Source organism: Mirounga leonina, unplaced genomic scaffold, assembly GCF_011800145.1.
Source record: "Mirounga leonina isolate KUSES-001 unplaced genomic scaffold, KU_Mleo_1.0 Mir_165, whole genome shotgun sequence".
Classification (NCBI taxonomy): domain Eukaryota; kingdom Metazoa; phylum Chordata; class Mammalia; order Carnivora; family Phocidae; genus Mirounga; species Mirounga leonina.
Genome location: NW_023270415.1, coordinates 49,666,219 through 49,693,757, shown reverse-complemented (window position 1 = coordinate 49,693,757; position 27,539 = coordinate 49,666,219). Strand labels below are relative to the sequence as shown.

Sequence of the window (27,539 nt, the reverse complement as noted above, 5' to 3'; positions counted from 1 at the left end):
CCGCCGCGTGCTTAGGACCAGAGGGTGTTAGTTACACGCACTACGTTAGGCATCGCAGACCGGTAATGCATCGGGAAATTTTGGGTTGTCACTTTCCCTTTCCTCAGTTTCACTTAATTTGTTAACGCTCCTCAAGCACTGACAGGAAATACTGAAATTTTCTCCAAATCCTAACACAAGGCTCCCCAATTTTTAATAGATTCCACGGAAGCCTAGAATTAAAGCTTTCTCATTTACCGTCTGTCTTTAAAAAAAAATTCAACAGAGGAGAAAAAGGTTAAAAAGAAACCAAGAGCCTGAAAAAGCACCCACACTAAAAAAGTACTTTCTTGCTTATCAACTTTGCTTTAATTTCAGGAATGTTTAATGCTTGCTTTCTCTGAATTAAATAATCTGCTACCTAATGTTGCTAAGAATGACAATAAACACTGGAAGGCTTTAAACATCTAAATAAAAGAGAGCATCCTCTTAAGTTGGACACAACACAAACATACTAGAAACAAAACAGTTTATAAGTGACATAACATGTCGCATTCTGGAAACTGCAAATCCCTACCCCAGGATATGAAGCAACCATAATTCCATTTTAATAGGAGTCAGAAGACTGCCCCACTTTTCATGGTTTACACAAGTCCCTCAACCTCTCAGTTTCTTTAGCTAGGGGGGTGGGAAGGTAGGGTACAATGATTCCAGTCCTAACCATGTCACAGCTTGATTCTTGGGTACGTGTAAGGGAGCTCTATTTTTTCATACAATAAATATTTCCTAAGTAATATATATGTACAAATTCTTTGCTTGATGTACTGGGAGATTCAAACGCTCATTCAATTAAATCTACTTGAGCTCCTCGTATATGCTGGGTACCTTTGCAAACACTTAGGACACAACAATAATCAGAGCAGATAAAAATCTCTGCTCTAGTGGAGCTTGCATTCTAGTAGTGGGGACAGACACCATAAATCAGTAAAGTACACAGTGTTAAAAGGGTTAGGATAAATGCAAATGGGAAAAAATTAAGAGAGATGGGGCAGTCTGCAATGTAAAAAAAAAAAAAAAAAAAGGTCTGTTAGAGTGGGCCTCATTGACCAGGTGACATTTCAACAGAGGTGTGAAGATGTTGAGGAAGTTAGCCATTCGGGTATGTGAGGAGGAGAATGAGTTTGAGGCAAAGAGAACCTCCAGTGGGAAGGTTCAAGGTGTGTCCTGGACCAGCAGAAAGGGCTAGCGTGGCTGCAGTGGGATGAGTGAGAGGGAAGGAAAGGAGGTCAGAGAGATAAGAGGCAGAGGAACAGATTACCAGGGCCTTCTAGGGATGTTAATGACTCTGGCCATTGGACACTGCAATTTAGAAGGTATTAAAAAAATGCATTCAGGTAAATCACCCTTTCAAATCTTTGTAAAAATTAGGAAACTTTCAGTACAAATAAGCATGCCATCACATAACTTTTGGTTGCTTAGATTTAGGATTATCCAGGTTTCTTGCTTCAGTTTTTCTGAAGGCTTTAGTCTTTTCTCATTATTATTCCTACAACTCCTTAGTTCAGTTTCCTGTTCTTTATTCACTTTTGTAACATATCAGCATTTCAATAGAACATTGATAAAGCCAGGAACTCTAAGAGCACTTTTTCATACCATATTGCTTTTTGTTCAGAGAACAAAAACGTTTTTATTAAATGAAATTTTCACCATAAGAATAAAGACAATCAGAATTTTGCAAACTGAAAAAAACTATTTAAAGTCATCTAATATATTTTTTTAAACTGTGGGTCACAAATTTCTAGTGAGTCCTGAAAATCAGTTATTAAGTTTTGATCAGCATTCCAAAAAATAAAGTGAAACAAAACATTAGCGGCTAGCCCATGTAGTTACTGCATCAATTGCAGTATTGTTTTAGGAATACATCTGTATGTATGGGTACAAGTGTGTGTGCGTGCACATGTGTGTATTGTGTTGTGGTCAGGAGGAAAGAATCAAGGAAGAGGGACTGAGTGGGGAAATCCTAGGAAAATAAATTGGCCAGGTGTGGAAACTTTTATTTTGGCATCCAGGGACATCAGAATGATAGCTGAAAGTCACTTTGAAAGGGAATACCTTGGGTTTCTACTAGAGATTGCCGGGGGATAGGGAATATAAAACCTGAAACGGTGGTCATGTCTGAGTTGCTTGGGCCCTGCCTTCTCTGTGTTAATGACCTGGCTTTCTGCACCACGAAGAAGTTAGTCTAGAATAGTCTAGATGAAGCTATTTCTATAGGACCATCATTTCTCTCTTGTAGTTTTAGAACATGGTTGTCCTGGGAAGCTGATATTTTCCCCTATAGTTAGAAGCTTAGAGATACAGAGAAGTGACAGAAGAATGGCATAAGAAGTAGGGAGAACTCAAGAAGAAAGAAGAAAATCACCTTATTTCAAGGAAGAAAGCTTTAAGAAAACAGCAGAATGTTGGCACATGGCATTCAAGGGACAAAGTACAATAATAGCTAGAGACCTCTAGTCCTGAATGATACCTTGTGGCATACACTGAACTTTTGAGAACATTTATAATTCTACTTCTTTTTGTCCTATGCTCAATTGCTTGCCTATGTATAATAAATCTTGTATAAATAATATTTCTGGTTTATATATTTTCAGCAAGTTGATTATTTCTTATTCCATTCTGATATAAGTACTACTGCCCCCAAAGGAACTAAAAAATTTACGTAAAAAATAAACCACCGATAAAAATTCACACATGTCATTCCTCCATACCGTATTCTACATATTCAAATGGCTTTGGATATAGTTCTCAAATGATGTGCCATTAGGTAGTTTCATTATATAAAACTAAGTATAACTCCAGAATCATTATAATCCAGTATTTGGATTATTTATAACTTTCTTATTCAACCAAAGATAATCAGAGGAAAACGTGAGTCACAAATATACACAATAAATTACCTCCTAAAAGCACAATGTGGTCTTGAAAATAGATTCTACCACTAAATATGAAAGTCATCTTTTTGAAGAAAAGATATATAAGTATAGCAGCCATATACTATTATAGCATTCTATTTGTTGAATATCACACCAATTATGCCCCTTAATTCTTACGTCAACCCTGAAAATGTCATCATTACTTCTTCTTTATAGATGAGTTAGAAAAGACTCAATAATATTAAGTGATTTGCTTAATTAGAAGGTGGCAGAGCAAGACTCCAATTCAGAGGCTCTGATTTCAGGTTCAATGCCCTGTATACCACATCACAGGTGTCTCATACCATGTATACTTACACAGAAATAGATGATAGATATAGTATGAATTGTACAGTAAATTATTTGATTTAAGAGAAAAGAAATATTGAAAACATATCCTTAAAACCATATTGTTTATTCTGACTATATATCAATTTTAAATCTACATTTGCTTTTTTTTTTATCAAATCATAGCCACAATTATAACAGGTCTAGAATACATGTCATTTATGTCTCTTTTTTTTAACCATTTCTCAAAAAAAAAAAAAATCACCAAAATTTTAAACTATGTTAGTTTATTCCTGAAATAGAGACTTGGTCACTTAAGTGGATATATAAAACAGTTATTACGTGAAGTAGCTGTATAGTGTCTAGACTGCAGATTAGTTCAATCAGGAACATAGTTATCTAATAAAGGGAAGGGAAGAAAAGGAAGTAAGTCCCTGAGAGAAGTAGTGGAGAAAACAGGTAGCAAGGCCCAGAGGTAGATATGCTAAAAAGAAACAGAAAAAGTACTCCTCTGGCTACTCTATCACCATGCAGTGTTTTCCAGCCAATCCAGAAATGGCTCGTTGCTAGAAGAGACAGAAATTGCTCAGGATAGGTCACGGAGCACGCTGCAGACTGAACTAACCTCCTGATATACATTTGCTTTAGGTAACATGGAGATTCATTCCTACCTCAGGCTTCACAATTGATGTCAATTACTTTGCCACCGTGAACCAATCCTCCTTACAGCAATGATTCTTTGCTAAATAAAAACATTTATGGATATATTTTTTTAATTCAAAACCAACTCTCAGAATCCTAAAATATATATTCTTTTTTCTGTCACAAAATAACTTCGCATTTAAGTCATGAGAGACCAAATCCATGTAGTCAACATTTTCTACTAACTTCAGATTCCCAGAAGTATTTAATAGTCTTGGGCAATTAGCCTTGACTTGCATATGAAATCTAAAATATACAGTCTCTTCTCCCATCCCCAGCTTCATGTCAATATAGTACAAAAAAATTTTAAGCTTTTGTGATTTTTCAGTTTTTCAACGTAGTTTTGGTGTCTACTCAGCATACTTACAAAGTGAATAGCAGATGGTACACTTTAGCAGCTGGTCAACCTGAAACTTTCACAACAGATTGATGAAGTCAAGGGATGTTTAGAGTACAAGAAGATAAAAAAGAAACATTAAATGATCAGCATTTTCGTTATTCTGTAATGAGATTTAGGATAATATTTGCCTTTATCTTATGACAAACTATAAAGAGTGACATTTACCAAAACTTGTTTAGGGCCAGGAAAAAGAGAGGTACATGAAAATGTCCATGGAAGTAAGCAAATTGATTTCTTGATTAGTCCAAAAAGCAGTAATAAGAGTTGACCTAGGAATGAAGAAAAAAACCTCTAAAGATCAACGTTATGAGTCATAAAAGCAGAATATCTAGATGATATAGGGTAAGAACAAAATTTGGATTCTAATATTACCTACAGCCCTTTATGTATAATAATAATGATGATAATAGTTGGTGTTATATGTTCTTCAAAAGCATTACCTCATTTAATGCTCATAAACACTCTATAAGGTAGCTACTCTCATTATTCTCATTTCACAGACAAGAAAAGCAATGTACACTAATTCAATAAATATATGTTAAGTGCCTACCGTGCGCCAGACACTATTCTAGTTACTGGGGATATAGCACTGAACAAAAATGGACAATGAGCCTCACATGCAACTCGCATTCTAATGGAATAATCTAACACTTATATGCCACTTACGATACGGCAGGCCTTTTTCTGAACAACTTTACATAACCAGCACATCAACTCACTTAATAAACGCACAACCCTCTGAGAGATATACGATTATTCATATCTTCATTTTATAAATGAGGAAACTGAAAAGAAAATAAATGAGAAAACTGAGAGACGCGAGTCAATCTCCTGCCCAAGGTCACTCAGGTTATTAAGAAATGAAACCAGAATTTAAACCCACGAAGTTTGATGCACATTCTTATAATTTGTCTGATATCACAAGTAGCAAATCCAGGATTTGAATCCAGGTCTTCTGACTCCATAATCTATACTATTTTTAAAAAATATTTATTTATTTTAAAGAGAGAGAGAGCGGGGTGAGGGGCAGAGGGAGAGAATCTCAAGCAGACTCCCTGCTGAGTAAGGAGTCCCACGCGGGGCTTGATCTCACCACCCAGGAGATCACAACCTGAGCCAAAACCAAGAGTCCACATTCAACCGACTGCACCACCCAGGTGCCCCTACAATCCATACTATTAACTGCTAAATAACATGGCTTAAGAGAACCTTCGGATATCAATATTAGACAATGGGGCTGCCAATATGAACTGTTTTTCCATCCATAACAAAGAACTTCTAGCACAGTAGTTCTGGCTCATTATATGTAAATCTTCATTTAGCTATCACCAGGAATCCAAAACTCTTACTAAATGTCCTCAACAATTTTAGGAGTCAGTGTACAGGGATGACTTCAGACAGAATTCAGCCTCAGAGAAAATAGGAAATACACTTTCATGAGATTTGTAACTTATTGGTATTTGGCCACCCCTCAAAGTATACCTCCCAGAATAAAATGGAGTCAATCATAAGCTAAGCAGTTTGGATAGATAATACCAAAATTTAGGAAAAAAATGCTCATGCCTTCTATATACTTTCTATAGACCATCATGTGAAATGCCATTTTCAAAGAAAAACTAAAATATTCATATAAAAAGGAAACACTTTATTTCACTGATAAGGTTAAACACGATCCAATGATAAGTTAGACACTGATAGGTAAACTACAAAGAGTGACATTTACCAAAACTTGTTTAGGGCCTGGAAAAAGAGAGGTACATGAAATGCCATTATGTTTCAGTCATTCAGACAGTTTCTCTCTAATGTGTGATGGCCTTCCACTTCCCTTCATTTTCTCATTCATTCAGATATTTACTGGGCACCATAGGCAAGACTCTTTTCTAGGATCTTTGGGTAAGAATTACACCAGACATGTGTTTGCCTCTCAAGATGCACAGAGTCTGGTAGTAGGGGACGGAGAGGATAACACAGACGAGAAAAACAAATAAATGCAATATAGTGGAATAGGGAGTAGATTTATGATAGGTTCTAGGCACTCTGGTGATATACAACAGGGAGTGACAACTCTACTTAGATGGGCCAAAGAAGCCTTCACAGAAGAAGAGACAACTGAGCTGCATTTTGAAGGCTGTCTGGTAGGCAGGAAATGGGATGAATGACATTGAAAACAGAAGTCTCTCTACCCTGACCATAATAACTACTATATCTACCTCTTTTGGATCTTTGAAAATGGGTAACAGTTAGGGCCTCTCTCTTTCTAGTCCTTTAGGGTGGTGGTAGGGGCAAAGATGGTTTCCAAGTTTGAGAAACTCCCTGCTCCTTCTGTCTACTGTTCTACTATTCCAAGCCATGCTCTGGTTCTGTGAGAAATTTATACAAAGTCTTTATTTTTTATTTTTATTTTTTTAAAGATTTTATTTATTTATTTGCGAGAGAGAGAATGAGAGACAGCACGAGAGGGAGGAGGGTCAGAGGGAGAAGCAGACTCCCGCCGAGCAGGGAGCCCGATGCGGGACTCGATCCCGGGACTCCGGGATCATGACCTGAGCCGAAGGCAGTCGCTTAACCGACTGAGCCACCCAGGCGCCCTATACAAAGTCTTTATAGTACTGTTAGAAGAACATTTTCAAACATTTGAGAGAAGACAGAAGTATTTCTTCTATTGTAACTCCCTTGGAATTCTAGAAGAACATCACCTAGCAACGTCTCCTATCATGATGAAATCAAAAGCACTGTAAGATTCTGTGAACATAAACATTTGCATAAATATACAGCAAGATCTAAAAATTATGAACTATGAGGGCAGCATTTTACAGCTTCCCTGGGTGAGGGATAATAAAACTTTATATTTTAATAAATCTTACATTATATCTGAATAAATACTAAAAGATGCTTTTCAAGGACAGTGACCTTAAAAATGTAATTGTTACCCATTTTATCACAATTCAACATAACTGCAATTTTATTTTATTTTATTTTTAAAGATTTTATTTATTCATTTATTTGACAGAGAGAGAGAGACAGCGAGAGAAGGAACACAAGCGGGGGGGTGGGAGAGGGAGAAGCAGGCTTCCCGCGGAGCAGGGAGTCCGATGCGGGGCTTGATCCCGGGACCCTGGGATCATGACCTGAGCTGAAGGCAGAAGCTTAACAAACTGAGCCATCCAGGCGCCCCCATAACTGCAATTTTATTTATTTTTTGTTTTTTAAAGATTTTATTTATTTGAGAGAGAGAGAGCACAAGTGGGGGGCAGAGGCAGAGGGAGAGGGAGCAGCAGACTCCCCTCTGAGCAGGGAGCCCAACGCGGGATTTGATCCCAGGATCCTGAGATCATGACCTGAGCCGAAGGCAGAAGCTTAACCAACTGAGCCACCCAGGTGCCCCTATAACTGCAATTTTAACACAGAATATAAAAAATTTTGTACTATTTTAAAATTCATTTTTAAAAATAGACTCATTTTTATTCTCAACTTCAGATTATAGATCAGGATCAGCTGACAAAGGGTATACTTTCTGCCTTCTATAGCCACTTAGAAGGTGCATGGGGCAGAACCCTACCATTCTGGAGTAAATCAAATAGCCATCACATGAGATGAACAGCCCCATCAACCTTCTAAGACACAGTCTGCTCCAGTCCTTGCAGAACTAGAGCTCACCTCCTTACTCTTAGATCTGAACCCTACCCCCATCTTCAGTTTCATCGCAACTTTACTCTCAATCTCACTTCATTGCTCTGGTCCTACGCTCACCTGGGGTTTGTCAAACCATCAAGTCTCCTCTGCTTCACTGCCTTGTGGATGAACTTTTGACCTGAATGACCAGAGGGAAATGCCCCCCAAAACTGAAGTTCCCCTTGTCTCTGCACATTCCATCACTTTTAATACAACTTTTTGTCTTAAGAGAGAGAAAGATGGTATTTTTTTCCATGATGGAATCCATTAAGAAAAATGTAAAACATTGGAAACTAAATAATCCTATGAGAATCTATTATCAATATGTATTTCTTAATATAATGACCACAGTGACTATAAGAAAACTCTTCCAATTATAAATGATTCCTATAATATTCTCTGTATGTGCGCATTTTATGAGACTGACGCGCTGCCTACTGCACTAAAGAGGCAGGTTGTATGTGCCAATTTTAAAAGTTTATGCCAATGATGCAATTATTAACACGTCAACAATAGTGTAACATATTATAGGGATTAAAATCTTTTCTAGCACCTACACTAGGCATTTCTCATGGTTTAATTTTTCTCATGTTTCTAGATATTGGATCTAATGCGTAATAATTGTTTTATACAGTAACTTTCTCTCAAGTATTTTTGACAAACCTATATATTCATCTCTAAAACATATAAAACATGGAACCTGTTAGTTTAAGCCCCATTTCATATTTGCTAAAGTATAAAGAAGATAAAAGGCTACACATCCATTAGTAGTAGGATCTGGTGAAGCCGAGATATACTGTGGGTTTATAACCTTTTTGTGGGTGTTATACTCAACTAATGAATCCTTGAACACTACATCAAAAACTAATGATGTACTATATGCTGGCTAATTGAACATAATAATAAAAAAATAAAACCTTTTTGCATTTCTGTATATTGAATAATTATTTGCAAAAATATATGTGAAGGGCCCATGAATATAAGCCTGTGAAAAAGTAATCTATTGAAAGTGTTTAACAAAGAGAACTGATTGTTAGCTTAGTAGAACTAATGTTCCATTCAACGATTGTTTATTCAATACTTTAAGCAAATATTTATTGAATGCCACCATGTCCATGTACAGTGCTAAGCAGAAGTAGTATATAGTAGTGGGGCGCCTGGGTGGCTCAGTCGGTTGGGTGTCTGCTTTCAGCTTGGGTCATCATCCCAGGGTCCTGGGATCGAGGCCCACATCGGGCCCCCTGCTTCTCCCTCTCCCTCTGCTGCTCCTCTTGTTTGTGCTCTCTCTCTCTCTCCCCCTCTCTCTCAAGTAAATAAATAAATCTTTTAAAAAAAGATTAAAAAGTAGTATATAGTATCATTTATTAAATAACTGACCATTAGTTAAATCTGTTACTTTCATTTGATTATTATTTGAACTAATAAGTGTAGAAAAGCTAAGGAAACAGATCAAGTAATGCTATATAATTAAAAATAAAGATATAATAGACCAGAATGTATTTAGAACACGTGTATGAAGCTCAAACGCATTTAAGATATCAGCACCAAAGCAAAATAAAGACAGCTAAGTATTCCTATTTTGACCATAATAATGCCTTTCAAATCATGGGACATTAATTTTAAAAATTGTAGGACTATCACATTCTAACACATAATTTTGGAAAAGTACAGTATTCAACAGGAAAATAGAACCAATGGGGAAAATCAGGAGATAGATAACTTTGGTTATCTCACACACACACACACACACACACACACGAACAGTATATCGCACAGCACAGTAAGGGAGTAAACGAATCAAGAGTGTGGGAGGGGACAGTCAGGGTGCTCCTTGGCAAGATGGTGATATCTGAACAAAATCTTAGATAGTTCTCTTCTCCCTCTGAGCCTATTGCCTTCCCTTCCTTTATTAAATTACCACCTTCTTCCTACAGATCTATTTAGTAACTATAATGTGTGAGGTGCCATAATAGGTTCTGGAGACTCTAAGGTCCAGGATATACTATTACCATGACTAGCTCACAGTCTAGTGGGAGCAGAACCATGAAACAGAAATCCCTACACATTGAGTGTTATAATCAAGGTGTGGATACAAATCAGAATTGGAAGGTGGCTGTTCTTGAACTCTAAGAAAACATGGTCTCGTTCTCCCAAGATTTCTAATTCTTGCTCTTCATCAGTTCTTTGTTGTTCAAATGTGGAGTCTAGAAGTGTAGTTATCCTAATTCTCTTGAAAAGACTTCTACAAATGTTCAGATATTTGAAGCTTTCTAACTACTCCATTTTGCTTCTGTAATAGTTTTATGATCTGTTTTTAAGAAAGCATCTTGTCCTCTTGACTATACTAAATCTGAAAACCATTATTTTTCTTTTCAGTTTCACTTAAATGTTCTGTACTTAGCTTGTCTTATCAAGTTCATGGAATTTCAGGCCCATTTAAAAATCTTTTAATCGAACAGCACCTCTTCCTCATTTTTTCTTTCTATAATACCTGTTTGTATTGAGGAAGATAAACTATTTCTTGATATTTCAGTCCCAAATCTGATCCTTCTAAGTCTTGGTTTTCCCTCAAATTTCAGATTTTCCCTGCCTGTGGTACACAGTTCCTGTTATTTTCTCCAACAGATCACTGAGTGCCTTTCTCCATTGTGGCTTTTCTTGTTACAAAATACTGATATCCACCACAGAAAGTATTCTTCAGTTTTAAACAGACCCTTTTCTCCTTACTTCTCATATTTCAGCTTAAAGAGAACTATGTAAAGGTCAGTCAATTCCCACCACACATATTTTCTGAAGTCTCATGAAATATATGGTATCTCTGGCCAGGAATTCTTCATAGCAGTATCATAATTCAGTGATTATTTAACTTGCCCAACAAGGCTTTAAAACTTACACCTGCCTCCCTGAAGAACCTGTGACTCATTTATGCAGTGAGCTGTTATTACTGGCGAGAATGCATCATATCACTCTGTTGAAAATAGTGGGGGTGGATGTAGGACCTCAGGATCACGATACAGGAAGTCAAACATTATTATCATTACTTAATATTTAACAATTTAATAAGATTACTATCTTATTTGATTTCGTCTACATAGCCATTAGGAATACATTAGATTGGATTTTATAATTTAAAAATTTATTTTTAATTTCACCTCTCTTGTCCCCTTCAATAAAACCTGCCAGGTCCCAGTTGCTAGCTCTGCAGGTAGACAAAGAGCTTGGTTATCCATGAGGGAAAGATGGGCTGGGTCCAGTGGAATTGACTCAGCTCTTCTTCCTCTTCAGACATGAGAAACTATGTAAAATAGAGCCCCATCTCTTCTTTTGGGTCCTTTGCAGACATTTCAAGTCTTGTATGTCAAAAGGAAGTCTGTTTTTAATTCTGAGGCTATCATTAACTAGATATCTTTTTAACGGATGTGTGATTTCAGGCAAGTCACTGAATTTTTCTCTTTTTTAAAAATATTTTATTCATTTATTTGACAGAGAGAGACACAGTGAGAGAGGGAACACAAGCAGGAAGAGTGGGAGAGGGAGAAGCAGGCTTCCTGCGGAGCAGGGAGCCCGATGCAGGGCTCGATTCTAGGACCCTGAGATCATGACCTGAGCCAAAGGCAGACGCCTAACAACTGAGCCACCCAGGTGCCCCAAGTCACTTAATTTCTCTGTCCCTTGATTTCTTTTCTAAAAAGCGGTCAGATAGCTTCTCTCTACTGTCTACACAAGTCAATGAGATCCCTCCAGCTTTAACAGTTTGCAGTTTTAAACTTTCTGCTTGGTTCCTAATAGCACGAAGACAGTTCCCATTCTCCATCCCCCCTAGAAAGGGACAGGAATGCATGTAATGGCTGGAAGCTAGGCCTCCTTACTTGTTTGAAGGAGCATCCTTCAAACAGCCTGGTCAGATGTTTGCTTATCTTTACCCAGGAGACAGGAAGACAAAGTGGTTAATGGTGTGAACTCTGGAATTAGGCTAGAGTATATACCTCCGAGCCCTTCCACTTCACAGCTGTAGGACCTTGGGCAATTGCTTTAATTCTCTATGCCTCAGTTTTCTCACCTGGAAATGGGAGAATAGAACAGTAATGGCCTCAGAGGGTGTTGTGAGAATTACCTCCTTTCATAGTGAGTATAAAGCTCACAAATTCCAAATCATCAGCCCCTTATCCTCCTTTCCCCAATTAAAATATCACTCTCCAAGTATTAGTAATCTCTGGCTGGTTTAGGACAGAAATAAACTGGTGAAATGGACTCATCTTTCACAGATATTTTTATTTTGAAACACTATCCTTAATTGGTGAAATTTTAGGCAGTGTTAAAAGTGATTTTTAAAAATTTGTAGATACACTTATGGAGGCTTTATAATTTGGAACTGGAAAATCTTCTCCCACGCACACATGCCTTTCCTAAGATTCTTCTCTGGGCTCAGTTCTGAGTTCAAGCTTTGGTATTTTGGTTTTTTCCCAAAAAAATGAACACAGATTTGTTAAAATGGCCAAGTAACTTTTTTTTTTCAAATTAGGTGCTCTAGAAGTGGACATTGAGGGGTTAAAGACAATTTTTTAGTCAGTATGTTAGAGAACTATCTGCACGTATATTTTAATATATTAAAATTTAATTAATACTACCCAGAGAAATTTAACATCAGCCTTTGTGCAATGTTCCTCTGATGCAGATGAAGAATACTATACACAAATATTAGACCCTATATAATATCTATATAACAGTATCATGTTAAATAAGACAAGTCCTTGATTAAGTAAAACCAAGCTTGACAAAACAGCTATCTCAAGGTGATTAATTGCAGTTTTAGGATATAAGTTATCACCTAGTTTGCATTACTTCATGATTATAATGTGAATATTACAAAGATTATTAAAATGTAATATGGATTTACAAAAGTTCAGAATTTTCCCATAATGTTGTATATATAGGCAAATTTACGATATAGGATACCATATGCTATGTTTATGTATTTTTTTGTTTTATTTAAATTCAAGTTAGTTAACATATAATGTATTATTAATTTTGGGGTCAAATTTAGAGATTCATCAGTTGCATATAACACTCATGCTCATTACATCAAGTTCCCTCCTTAATGCCCATCACCCAACTGTGTGAATAACTGCTTACAGGTTTTATTTTATTCGAGTGGCCAGACGGACTCAGGATAAGTTTATGTCCCCAAATTATTTTGCTATATTTTATCTAGTATTTTCTTGTGGGTGGAATGGGAGGCAGAGGGTCCTTCTATATCAACTACTTCTGCCATATTTTTTTTTTTAAGATTTTATTTATTTGCGAGAGAGGGAATGAGAGACAGAGAGCATTAGAAGGAGGAGGGTCAGAGGGAGAAGCAGACTCCCTGCCAAGCAGGGAGCCCGATGTGGGACTCGATCCCGGGACTCCAGGATCTTGACCTGAGCCGAAGGCAGACGCTTAACCAACTGAGCCACTGAGGCGCCCCAACTACTTCTGCCATATTGACTATGGAACAACTCTGTGGACATAGGAAGTGTCAATTTAAAATATTCCAACTATTGGCCTCACCTGTTCCCTTACTCAACTGAGAAGTAGCTATAGCGATTCTTTATATAAGTCACCAAAGCAAAAACTTGGAGTTTGAATGCTTCAGAAGTAGTTTCTAATGGACTAATTGCTTTACTTATTGCATTTATCAAAGTTAAAATTAGACAGCTTCTAGTTGCATGACAAATAATTCTTTTAAAACATGTTGAAAATTCAATTGCTTTCGCATGGTCTTAAGTTGCTCTCTTAAAGCCTATTTGATCATTTAAATAGATTTCTGCATTGGGGCAATACTATATAAGATATGATATAACTAATAGTTTAAGAAATTTCCTATTTAAAAAATCCTTTCCCACATTTTTTCTAATATAATTTTTTTCCTGCATATAATAATAGCCACACAATACATAATGAAATTTTGTGGTATTAAAAACTGTATGTAATTTTCTATTCCCCAAATTAATTTGTTTCTGATAAAAGAACCAGATAATTATGTTAAGCATGTTACTACTATAAATGTTCTCTAGTTTCTAGACTTGATAAACCATTTTGTATTTGAGGGATTGGGAAGAATGGCAATGTCTTTAGATCTGAAAATGTCTTGAGAAGGTGCTGGTAAAATCTCTGTAAACACAGTCTTACATGAAGACAATCGATTATATTTTTCTCCTAAATATTTGGGAAAGATGCTTCCTAATCTCCTGTACTTCCAGGGTGATGGAACTCTTAAAGTGAAGACACTATCCTTTACATTCCATTCCATACTTACTCCTAGTAAATCGAAGAAATTTTATTGTGAGTTGTACCTCTTACATATAATACCACTTCATAGATCCCATGGCTGAATAGCGTTCCCTCAAAATTCAGATGTTGAAGTGCCAAGACCTAGTTGCGTGTAACTGTAGTTGGAGATAAGGTCTTTGAAGAGGTGATTAAGTTAAAATGAGGCTGTAAGGGTGGCCCTAATCCGATAGGACTGGTATCATTATCAGAAGAAATGTGGACACACAAAGAGACACCAGGGATGCACAGAGAAAAGACCATTGTGAGTAGGCAACAAGAGTCAAGGAGAGAGAATGTCCAGCCTCCAGAACTGTAAGACAGTAAACGTCTGTCGTTTAAGCCCCTCCGTTCTGTCGTATTTTATTATGGTAGCCCTAGCAAAGTAATATAATATGCTTTGAGATAAATTAAATCTCCTATAATCTTCAGCATTTACAGTGCTTTCATAAGCTTTTAGCAGCCTTGTTTCTACAAGTAATTTATTTAGCGTTACTTAGATCTAGTCTAAATTTTTTAACATTTTGTTACAATTTTGCTGTCCCAATAGACCATATCTCTTTGTATAATAAAAATTAAGCTGTAAAGTGAATTTCCATAAATCAAATGGCATTTTCTAATTACTTCTCCTGTTTTAAAAACTGGTATTTCTACGGGGCACCTGGGTGGCTCAGCCATTAAGCGTCTGCCTTCGGCTCAGGTCATGATCCCAGGGTCCTGGGATCGAGCCCCACATCAGGCTCCCTGCTCAGCGGGAAGCCTGCTTCTCCCTCTCCCACTCCCCCTGCTTGTGTTCCCTCTCTCGCTCTCTCTCTCTGTCAAATAAATAAATAAAATCTTAAAAAAAACCCCAAAACCTGGTATTTCTACACCAATGGTGGATATTATGTGTCCAGTTTAAACAAAGGCAAAATTTTTATATAGTCTCTTAAAAGCACACTTGTCACTACATTTTTATATACATAAGTTGTCACTTTTCTCAAGGGCAGAAACAGTATTTTATTTATGATATTTGAATTCACAGGGTCTACCTGCCACAACGATCAGGGCCTAACTCACTGATTTGCTTCTAAGGACACTAATTTATCTGAATAAATTCTAATAAAGGAGTTGCTCATTACCAATAGTCACACTCTAGTTCTTATTTCATTCATGCTTTTAAAGAAAAGATTTCAAAATTAAAACTGCTAATACCAGCTTCTGTGGTGAATGCAAATGAATTATCTGATGACTATTACTGTGAATTGTGGCTTTTAAAATTGATTTTTCTTCATTCACACTCTAAATCCTTACTTACAAATTACATTTTTTTGATATTTAAAAAGCTCTACAAAATGCAAGGACCAGTTATCCAATTCACTAAAGTAAATGGATGCCATGAACACATCTTTTATGCCTCCACTTATTAGGAAGCAAATAAAAAATGAACATATATTTCTCACTTTTATCATTTGAGGTGTTCAGTACTAGAAGCCTGGCTAATTTTTAAAGCACTGAATACATTAAAAACTAACTGTGTCATTTTCTAGCTACTTAATTAAATGTAATAGAAATGTAAAATCTTGCATTTCTAAATGTCCCAACCAATATCATCCATTTAAACCTGTGATATTGAATTCTTTATATCTTTCAATTGTTCATTTGCTTTCATGACCATCTTCTTCCCCTAGACATTGTGACATATGTTGAATTGAAGTGACATATGTTGAATTGTGACATATATTGAATTGAAGTGAGTTAAAGTTTATTTTGAGACTCTTTTGAGAATTTTGTGATAGCTCTGGAAGAATACAGAAACCCTAAGTGTTGTTACTAATTCTGTGTTAGGATGTACTGATCTACATAGCAATTTAAAATTCCCATAAATCTATTCATGCCTTCTTTCTGTTTTTAATTAGATTATTATTATTTTTTGGCAGTGACTTGTACAAATTCTTTATATATTTTGTATATTAATCCCTTATGGAATATATCAATTGTAAATATCCTCTCAAAGACATCCAGATGACCAACAGACACATGAAAAGGTGCTCAACATCACTCATCATCAGCGAAATGCAAATCAAAACCACGAGATATTATACCTGTCAGAATGGCTAAAATAAAAAACACAAGAAATAACAAATGTTGGTGAGGATACGGAGAAAAAGGAGCCCTTGTGCACTGCTGGTGGGAATGCAAGCTCATGTAGCCAGTATGAAAAACAGTATGGAGGTTCCTCAAAAAATTAAAAATAGAATATCACATGACCCAGCAATTCCACTACTGGATATTTACCCCAAAAAAACAAAAACACTAATTCAAAAAGATATATGCATCCTTATGTTTACTGCAGCATTATTTACAATAGCCAAGATATGCAAGCAACCCAATTGTCCATCCATAAATGAATGGATATATATAGATATAGATATATAATGAAATATTACTTAGCCATAAAAAAACTAATGAAATCTTGCCATTTCTACAACATGGATTGATCTATAGGGTATAGTGTTAAGTGAAATAAGTCAGTTAGAGAAAGACAAATGCTTTCACTCATATGTGGAACTTAAGAAACAAAACAAATGACTACAGAAAAAAAAGACCAAAAACCCAGACTCTTAAGTACAGAGGACAAACTGATGGTTATCAGAGAGGAGTGGGTGGGGGTTGGGTGAAATAGGTAAAGGGGATTAAAAGTATACCTATCGTGATGAGCACTGAGTGATGTATGGAGAATGTCGAATCATTATACTGTATACCCGAAACTAATCTAACACTGTATGTTAATTATACCTGAATAAAAAAAATGAAGCAATAAAAAATTCCCATAAATCTATGTATTTATGATCTAAACCTATCTCATATCTAAAGAAAAAAAAACAAAGCTAAAATATCTAATTATGTTCTAGAAGTTATTTCAGAAATCAACTTTTATGTTAGAATTACAACTTTGTTTCATTATACATTGGCATAGTTTTTAGATAAAAACAACTACTGATGCTGGTACCAACTCAGAGTTAAAAATATATATGGGGGGGCGCCTGGGTGGCTCAGTCGTTAAGCATCTGCCTTCAGCTCAGGTCATGATCCCAGGGTCCTGGGATCGAGCCCCGCATTGGGCTCCCATCTCAGTGGGAAGCCTGCTTCTCCCTCTTCCACTCCCCCTGCTTATGTTCCCTCTCTCGCTGTGTCTCTCTCTATCAAATAAATAAATAAAATCTTTAAAAAATACAAAAAATAAAAATATATATGGTACATATTTCTTTTTTGCAATTTCCAGTCCCCGTGCCCTGGCCCCAGGCCTCCTGACCTTATGTCTGGATTCTTTCACAATGTGTTCCTTGGCATTTCTGCCTCCAGTTCCTCCCCCTTTCAGTCCATTCTGGACATTTTTGCCAGATTCATTCTCCTAGAATAAATTTTTTTTTTTTATCAAGTCTCTTTCTAAGGAAAACAACAAACTCTCAGTGGGTTGATAGGACAAAATCTAATCTACCAATCTCTGAATTCAGGGCTTCCCACCAAAAGGCCTTCCCAATTTTATTCCCACTTTTCAAACACATCCAGCTTTAATCAAGCTTCGCTACTCTGTTCTCTGTTACTCAGCACACCTCTTTACTTCTCATTTCTTATTTCCTTTCAGTTGAGTCATTAGTAGGGTCTGGAATGCATCTTCTTGTCCAAAGCCTCTTGTCTGCTGTGCCAGAGCTAACTCCTACCATGATTGTTCCTTTATCTTGAGGCTGGAAGCTATTGATTTCTCAGACCCTCAGTCTCTGGACCCTCAGAATCATGATATACCTCCTAGTCTGGTTATCAATATCGCCATTCCTATGTTATCTCTTGTCATTTCCTCCTATGTCCTTTGACCTGGTAGGACCCACATTCATCCCATCCCTATAGCACACTTTAGACTGCGAGTTCGGACCCCTTAACAAAGGGGCCCAGTTCTACAGCATCTCCGGAACTATCTGGTTCATGTTTCCCTCCTTCCAACCCTAGGTTTATGAATTCAAGGTCCCAGCAGCCTTGCAAGTACAAAGCCTGTTAAAGTCTGTGTGCTGGTCACAGAGCGCTCTTCCAGATCTCTGCTCATTGATATGCTGCCCATCCTTCAAGATTCAGCTTGAATTCCACCAGCTTCCTGAATCCACCATCGTCATGCCTTCCTCTTCCTGAAATCCCTTTATCTCCTTCACTCTTTGAGTGCTCGTTATTATTCTACATTATTGTTGAACTTCTCTTTTTCAGTTGCCGGCTGTACATCTTTACTTGAAAGTTCCAGAGGTATCAAACCCTCAAAATATCCCCAAATGCCTCCATCCTTGGCAAACATGCTCCTAATTCTGTACTCCCTCTCCTGGTAGGTGATATAGCACCAATGCCTTCATTCACTCAGCCACCCACTAGAAGAAACGGTGAGTCTTCTTTAACATTCTCTCTCTTCTTTACTCCCATTCATATCTGTAAATCACCAAGCCCTAACTCATACCTTCTAAATATCTATCAGACAGATTCTACTTCATCCCTAGTTCAGGACTTGATAATCGCTCACTTCCATCATTTAAAATATTCCTGATTTGTTGCTTTATTTTCAGTCTAAGTGCTTTCCAATCTATCCTTCATGAAACCAGATGATCTATTTAAAAAAGAAGTTAGTCCATGTCACTGTTTAAAAAACTTTTCAGTAGCTTCCCTTCCCTTGGCCTAAAGGGCAGGCCTGCTATCTATCTCTAGCTCTTGCTTCTCCCTGTCTCTTACTCCAAGCTCCAGCAACACTGGATTGTGTGAGCTGCCCTGCATATTCCAGGCTACTTCTTAGCACCCACATGTTTGTGAAGGTGGGGTACCTGGAACGCCTTCCTCTGTTTCTCTTCACCTAAACATTTTCTACGCATAGGGAACAACTCCTAATCTTAGGTTGGAGTGGATGCTCCTTCTTTAAGATTCCATGGTATCTGGAGTCTGTCTCTACTAGATAGTATTAAAAATTGTGTTCCCTGTGTTGTAATTATGTTCATTCACTGATACTTAACTATTCATCGAATATCTATGATAGGTCAGACACTTTTTGTGCCATGTACTGAAAGTTCAATAAATGACTTTTGCTAATAAATTAGTGAAAATGCCCAATTGAACTTTTAGAGAAATACTACTGTTTTATTTAATTGACTTTGTTTTCATTCACCCTCACGTCCCCACCTTATGTCTAGTACAGTATTTTCTATGTAGTAATAGCTCCAAAACATTTGTCTTATTTCTACATTAAGTCTTGACATGTTTTTGAGAAAAAAATTATCATTGATTGCAAATCACCTTGAAGATTTTGTAAAGTTATATGATCATACAGTGTAAATAATGCCCAATATTTGTAAGCTCTGAAATCTCACCAGCTCATTAATTTTGGTAAACTATTTGCAAAAGCTTGCTCCAGAAAAAGAATTTTGTAGCCATGATATCTGAAGGTTAAAGAGGAATCATATACAATAAAGATTTTAATACAAAAGTGGAATATAGGAGCATTTTGACAACTTGAAAAAAAGAGAAAACTCTCATAAGATTGGTATTTGCTACAAGAATTTATTCTAAGCAGGCTAGAAAATAATACAGCCATTGTGAAAAAGGCCACGTAAAGATCTTCACAGGGTGTAAGTACTGTGTCTACACTGCTTAATAGTTAAGAGTCTTGCTTTGGGGGGTCCTGGATTCTTCCAGATGTTACCTCACCACATTCATAATGGAAAAAAAAAAAACAACCTTCACATAACAGGGAGATTTTTGTAATATTTCAAACTGAAGAAGGAAATAATGTCAGAAACTTTTGAAAACCAGAAAGATAAAGATAGAAACCTCAACAAAAAATGAGTAAGGGTTAGGAACAGTCAATTTGCATAAGAGCAAACAAAAAGATTGATGGGTATAAAAAGATTTTCAAACTCATTAGTTATTAGAGAAACAAATTAATACACAATGAGCAATCACTCATTGCTAATCATCACTCACCACTAATCATCATTCATACTGATACTAGCATATTAAAAATCAGAAAGTAATGCTAATCGTCAGCAGGGATGTGGGGATTTAGAGATGCTTACACATTACTGGTGGGAAGTCTAGAGTAGGCAATCTGGTGAGGAAGCTGGCAGAACCTGGCCAAATTGATTAGATGCACACTGAACAACTTGACAAACCTAGTTCTGGGTAAATATAGATACACATGAGAAATTCTCGCCCAGGCTCATTAGGAGAGATCTAGGAGGACACCCACTCATCTCAGTGTTATTTGGGGTGGCAGGAGCTGGAGTAGATCTGGAGGTCCAGCATCGGAAGAACAGAGAGGACAAAGGTGGTAAATGCATACCAGGTAGAACTATGCAGCAGTTAGAAATACACGACTGAATATACACACAGATGCTCTGAAAACCATAATGCTCAATGAGAAAAGGAAAAGGAGAATGGAAATTAAAATGCATAGGTAAATACATATATGTATATGTAAAACAACAGATACTGCACATTTTACAACAGCATATATATACACTGAAGGTACACATTAAACATAGTAAAATAACCACTCTAACAGATGGAGGAGGAAAATGGTTAAAGGGGATTAAAGAAGGAGGGAGGGAGAGCTGAAGAGAGGGAGGGTGGAACGGGGTGGGAGAGAGAGAGAGAGGAGAGGAGAGGAGAGGAGAGGAGAGGAGAGGAGAGGAGGAGAGGAGAGGAGCCAAGCTCCTCTCTCTGTGTGGACCTGTGTGACCTTCCTTCACCCTGTTTCCTTGCGTTGCCCCCTGTCAACCACTCCATAGTGTTTTTATACACTCATGTCTCTACAGCTAGGTCATAATCCACATGATGGTGGGTACCATGTTTTGGTCTTATTCACTGCTGTATCCTCAGTACCTGGTATTGTGCTTGAACACATTAGGGATTCAAGGAATATTTGCTGAAGGAATGAATGAATGCATATTTTTATATTGGGCTGACTTGTAAAAGAGAGAAAACCAAAGCTGAATTTAAGATCTTGAAAAAAACTTCACATGGATCTTTTCAGTGTTGAATTCCAGGTTTCATCGCAAGAGAGGTTAAGTTCTTATATTTCATTCAAGTGAAGCAGACAAAGCAGAAATTTTATTTTTCATGATACTCCTATGTGGCACTAGCTGGACCCCTTTTGTCTTAGATAATATATTTAAAACAGACAGAATAAAGATTTTCATCTTCAGCTTTTTTATATCAGAAAGATAAAGAAATACTACTGTTCAAAGAGCAAGAAACGTTTCTTTCAAAATCTAAAGTCTGCATATTATAATTTTCCTTATGCTCTCTTATATTGGAACTTCTTAGAAATTCTATCAGGGAGTTCCTTCAACTTGTAACATCACACAATCAGTTGGAATAGGACTTTACCTAACATTTTCATAAAGCATGCCCTTTCGCAGTATTTCACTTAGCACTAAATCTTGTAGAGAGGTATTCCGCTGGGCGGGATGTGGGGCAAGCATCCCTGTCCTCGCAATGCGGATATCGCTGTTCCTCAATTTCCCGCCAGAATCCATAACTGCCATTCACTCCTGCCTGCAAGTGAAAGAACCCTTACCAATAAGTAACTTATCCAAGAAGGACTGTTTAACTTCATCAGCACCCTAGCTTCTCTCTGACAGTAAAACTACATTTTTTTTTTTTTTTTTTTGGTTCACACGTATTAGGGTGAACATTTTCACTAGAACATTAATTCTTCTGGGAACAAACATTTTTCTAGGATACCTGCTCTTCTTGGGGAATGAATGTATTTTCTAGGACACAGGATAATTAAGGAGGACTTACAGGGCTGTGTTGATCAGCTCTAACAAATCCTCATTGCACCATTTGGTTGCTGATTATCAACAGATTAGAAACAGTGGAAGATTACAGGGTTAAAGATTGGTCAATGCTAGGGCGCCTGGGTGGCTCAGTTGGTTAAGCGACTGCCTTCAGCTCAGGTCATGATCCCGGAGTCCTAGGATTGAGTCCCACGTCGGGCTCCTGGCTCAGCGGGGAGCCTGCTTCTCCCTCTGACCCTATCTCCTCTCATGCTGTTTCTCTCTCTCTCAAATAAATAAATAAATAAAATCTTAAAAAAAAAAATGATTGGTCAATGCTAGATAATTTACATGTAAACAACAGTTTCTTTGAAACTGCTAAAGCAGCTAAATAATCTCTTGTGGCTTTTAAGTCATGTGTTATTTTCAATATACTTCCTTCTAAACCTCTTTATCTTTTGGTTTTAAAACTCAACTGGTTTTCCTGAAAAGCGCAGATCTCACTATAATATGCATGGTGCCTCATTTTACTAAATCTGGTCTGATAAAACAAGGTCCCGAGACCCACATATACGAAATAGGTGAATTTGAAGAAGTTTATTTTCACCACAAAAATATTTACTAGGTCGAGTATGGTGATTCATAAAAGTTGGAATTTACAAACAGCTGGGCTTTTTTTGTTTTTTTGTTTGTTTGTTTTGTTTTTTGTAGAGTCTATTCATTTCACAGTCAGAAGCCATGGCACAATCTTTATAAAAATAAGACTTGAAATGGCAGGCTTAATTATCACTGTCTTGAGAAGTCTTGAGAAGCCCACCATAAATTTCATAGGAATAGAGATTACATTTCAATTTATAGGTTAAATTATTTTTTAGAGCAAATAATGAAAATTAGATCCTGCTAAAAGAGATCTCCCCTGCCCCCCAAAAAGCAGAGCATTTTAGGTAATAAACTCTTTGTGTCCTTCAGTATTTCTTAAGAAATGACTGCATATCTTTGCTTAATCCTATGTGCGACCACCTCTCCCATCTGTTTCCCACCCCAGAAAAGGAAGAGGTGAAAACAAACTCACAAAAAGAAAAGAGAAAGATTAAATCTAACATTCCTCAAGTGTTAAAGAAAGCAACAGGCCTTTAAACTAGTTGCAACCCACTACAACTCAAAACCCGATGGTGGCAACTACATCTTTCTTATTTTTGATGGTTTGAAACGATCTGTGAAATGATTGGGCTTTTAAGGAGTTACCCAAAGGAGTCCATGTGCTCTGATCTGCCAAAATAGATGCATACTTTCAAATCTACAGGAAAGGAGGTGATAGGCCATTCTGCACCAAAGCAGTCCCGTATGCTTAGGACTCCATTCTCAGTGCAAACTTGAATACCTTTGGAGGAGATGATTCAAAATATTTGGGAATTTGAACAGGAAAGACAAAAAGGGTAAAGACTAAAAAGGAAACTCAGACAGGACATCAGACTTTCTTTAAAAATAGGAAAAACTATATATGAAAATTTACGAGGGCAAAAAGTACAACTAACCAACAGATGGAAGTCACAGCAAGCCAGATACGAATCATAATCAAAGTTCTTGGAAAGATGGAGTAGGTTTCTTTATCTTTAAGAAGTGAATTCCCTGTCCCTGGAGGTGTTTAGCATAGGCCAAGTACCCTGAAAGATGATATGAGAAGATTCAAGAAACAAACGGGTAGTTGGATTAGATGGCCCCTTTCAGTTCTGGTATTCTGTGATCTCTGAAGCAAAGTGATTAATGAGTTTTTTCTTTGTCTTCAGAGTTTCATATTAAAAATTGGCCTGTTTCATAATTCAATAATTAATAAAAAATATATATACTACCTCAAGTTATAATTTTGTAACCATTATTCAGCACTTTGGGGAAAATATGTATAATTTAAATGTGTGTAAATATATGTACTTGAAGTACATACACATTTGGAATGTACATTTAGAATATATATTTGGAATACATTCAGAATATATATATATATATGTATATATGTATTTCTTGCTTTCCATGTTGACATCTAGCTGGGACTTTCCAGAGTTTATGCTAGGATCTTCTGGTGTTCTGGTGATTTCATTCTTTTGGACCTCTAGAGAAATAATGGATCTAGTCCAATAGCAAGAAGGTATCAGAGGTAAAGGGAAGCACCTAAGGGAGTGCAGTTTTGTGTCATCCCCAGGTCAAGAAGACAGATCAGTGACCTGATGACAAAAACCTAATGATTTATCCTTCATCAGAGACCTAAGCATGTAGGTGCTGGAATGTTTTTCTAATGCCAGAAGCTTTAAGCAATTTCAGGAGAGAGAAGATGCTTGTTTCCAGTTCCTTCTTTCCATTCCTTCTTTGAAAACTAACTTGAGGCTTCTTTGCCTTTCTTTGATTCTCACAGAAACAGCTATTCTATAGGATAACTTACAGAGAAGTCTGGTGGTTTACTGTTCTTAAAATAAGTAATCATTAAAAAACCAATTCACAATTTATGTTTTGAAAGACAAAAAACAGAATTTAATTTACAAAAAGCAAAGTGAATGAAGATTGAGCAATCTGTCAACATGGGCAAACCAGTGGAGGATACTTATGAAAGGTCAATATTTGTAATTCACAAAAGTAGTCATGGGCACTAGGCAGGCCTAGTCCATTCAACTGCTGTTTTTTCCTTTAAGAATATAAAATAATGCATATTTATTTATTTATTTATTTGAGGGAGAGAGTGCGCCCAAGTAGGGGGCAGGAGAGGGACAAGAAAACTGTGCTGAGTGCAGAGCCCAAAGCAGGGCTCAATCTCATGACCACAAGTTCATGACCTGAGCTGAAATCAAGAGTTGGAGGCTTAACTGACTGAGCCACTCAGGTGCCCCAAGAATATATTATTTTAAAAGCATGATATACTTATTGTACAAAACCAGGAAAGTATTGAAAAGTCTAATGAAATAAAAAACCCTCATAGTTTCACTACCTAAATGAAGGAACCTATATTTTTGTATATTTACTATCTGTAATTAAGTTATAAGGAAAATTGAATCCTACTCTATAATTTTGTGTCCCTTTTTTAAAAACTTACATATTGTGGGCCTTTCCCCATGCATATATAGTAAACTCTCATTTGGATACCACATCCCTCCAATGCTTTACTAAAAATGTTAATCATTTCACACTTCTCAGATTGGGCACACATTATATCTGCCTCGCTTCATAGATTTTGAGTATTTCATGCATAGTAAATGCATAAATCTTACTTATATTTGACTACCTAGGACATCTATCATGTCTGGCACATAATGGACACTAGATACGTCTATTATTTACTCTTTGTGAATTGAATACATAGCAATTAAAATTAACCTACTGATTAAAAGAAAAATCCTGAATTGGATACTGGGAATCTTGAAGAATTTTTAGCTCAGGATAACTCTAGATAAAAACTCAGATAGATCGCCTCTCTACACTTAGATGATTTTATACATGCACAGACATATACACTCTATCTAAATAAACAACTCAAAGTCCTACTTCTTTAATGAAACCTTTCCTCACAAATGGGGTACCCAACCTGAGCTCTCCTTTCTATAATTTTCATTACCAACCAGGAACTGTTCTATTGAACAGATATGTTAAGTTCCATCAATTCCCATCCTATAGACACTCTCATTTTTTATGACTCCTAGATCTCCTATTTCACATCTGTAGCCCAACCCAACCCCTAAACTTTAGACTGGTGTGTCAGCTGCCTCCTACCTATCTCCACAGGCATTTCAAAAATCATCATTCCCAAGATGGAAATGGTATTTCTCTCCTCACCTACATTCCCTATTTTGATAAATGCTTCCACTGTGGACTAAATTGTATCCTCATTCAAATTCATATGTTGAAGCACTAACCCCCCAAGGTGATGGTATTTAGGGATAGGGCCTTCAGGAGGTAATTAGGTTTCAATGAGAGTGGGGCCCTCATGATGGGATTTGTGCCTTACAAGAGGAAATGCTAGAAAGCTTGCTTCATTTCTCTCTCTCTTCACCCCCTCACTGCCTCAGGCATTAAAGGACATACTGAGAAGGCAGTTATCTGAAAGCTAGGAAAAGAACTCTCAAGAACCAAACTGACTGGCACCTTGGTCTCAGATTGCCCAGTCTCTGGAATTGTGAGAAATAAATTACAATTGTTTAAGCCACCTGGTCTGTGGAATTTTGATTCAGCAGCCCAAGTAAACTAAGACAACCACTAAATACATAAGTCTCAAATATGGAAAACTTTCTAGATTCTGCCTCACATTCACTCATCACATCTAAGATGTGTAGTCTAGTTAATACAGTTGTACCAGTTTAGATTTCCTGGTTTTGATATTATACTATATTTATAAAAGATATTATTACCACTGGGGCAAGCTGGATGAAGGAAACATGAGACATTCTTCTGTATTATTTTTGCAGGTTCCTGTGAGTTTGTAATTATTTCACAATAAAAAAAGTTGAAAAAAAAACCGCTTTGTGTCATTTCAACCTCTAGTAATAAGAATTTCTGACGAAGAAGTATTTGTGATGTTGGAAGGTATTCGCTGTTAAGAGAAGCATTTTGTATTCAAGCCTGATAACTTTTATAAAAGTGAAGTATTAAAGAGTCTGGCTGGTCTTACTTCTACAGAATCTCATAATTTCTAAATAATAAATAATATACCTAAAGTACAATTACATTTTACATCCTTAATTACTTATAAAATAGTTTTACCTAGTTCAATAAAGATTCAGGAATAAAAGAAAAACCTTTAGCCAAGTAAAATGGACTTGATGCCCCCAAATAAAACTTTAAGAACTACACAATGTGTTGCTTTTGATACGGAAGGCAAGAGATCAAGTTTTCAAGTAGGTACATATCTAAATGAAAATAGTTGCATTTCTTTGCTAGATCTGAACACAGTGATAGAATAAAAGACTCCAGCTTTGAAATATTTCAGTTTCACCTACAGATTCATTTTCTAAGGCTATTTTAACTCTGCACTGATATTTCACTAGCAGCAGGAAACGATTTGCCTGTCACATCATTATGTTCCTTGAGACTTATTCATAAACACACTATAGATTATCATCATTATATTGTTCACATTATAAGCACTGAATAGAAGTTCTCACAGTGAAGAGGAACTAATTCCAAACAACAAACCAAAGGACTAAGTGCCTACACTGAATTCTTCTGGAATTTTCAAGAACACATATTTTCCACACTTATGTTTCTGCAAAGAGCTTGCTCCAGGAAATCCATGAAGGAAAAGTCTAGAGTGATATAACAACTTTTGCATAGATTATCTTTTCTCCAAAGGCAACCATGTGACTTCTAAGAGAAAGCGTATTAAAATCATGTAACTAGAGACTTGAGACAACTATTACGGCTTTGTTCCATTTGTCAGTCTGTCAATACTAT

The 27,539-nt window shown here is 36.7% G+C and overlaps 1 protein-coding gene across 34 annotated transcripts in view; it reads right to left on the bottom strand.

The window, feature by feature from the left end:
- Nucleotides 1-27,539, bottom strand: part of RIMS2 (regulating synaptic membrane exocytosis 2) — a 580,329-nt gene that overhangs the window by 28,696 nt on the left and 524,094 nt on the right. The gene's annotated exons all lie outside the window — the stretch shown is intronic.